Raw genomic sequence first — 500 nt, 5'->3', positions numbered from 1 at the left:
AGTACTGCCTCTGGCACTGTAGCTCATTTGGGGTTCCAGGCAACTGGACTTTGCCATCTCTGGTACCTCACAGCTATTCTGATTCACTGCTGCAGGGGAACTTCATTAGGCTTGGCTGACATTTGTTGATGGACATATAATGCTGTCTGTCCTAAGAACACCATTTGGTCCTGTTCTTAGTTGTTTTAGTGTATATGCTCAGCAAAGGCACTGAACATCTTCCAGAACACCATTCATTCATTGACAGAGCATAGCAGTGGGGCATTCCTTGAGACTCTCATTTGCATATGGAGGCCTTAAAGACATGAGCCTCACACAACCTGCTCTTTTCTGCTGGCTCCTGTGATTTCCCAAATGGCAGCTTGAGGTGGTTGGTTTTCTTTCTTTCCTCTGTAACTAGACACATACTCATGAAAATCTTTGGGTAGAGCCTTACACTACCTTATGAAACAGTGCCAAGTAATCTCAACACCTCACACACTAAAAAACTGGTCCTGTTC

The sequence above is a fragment of the Galeopterus variegatus genome, unplaced genomic scaffold (assembly GCF_000696425.1).
Source record: "Galeopterus variegatus unplaced genomic scaffold, G_variegatus-3.0.2 Scaffold4255, whole genome shotgun sequence".
Classification (NCBI taxonomy): Eukaryota; Metazoa; Chordata; class Mammalia; order Dermoptera; family Cynocephalidae; genus Galeopterus; species Galeopterus variegatus.
The sequence above is the reverse complement of the archived record's forward strand: the minus strand, read 5'-3'. Positions refer to the sequence as shown.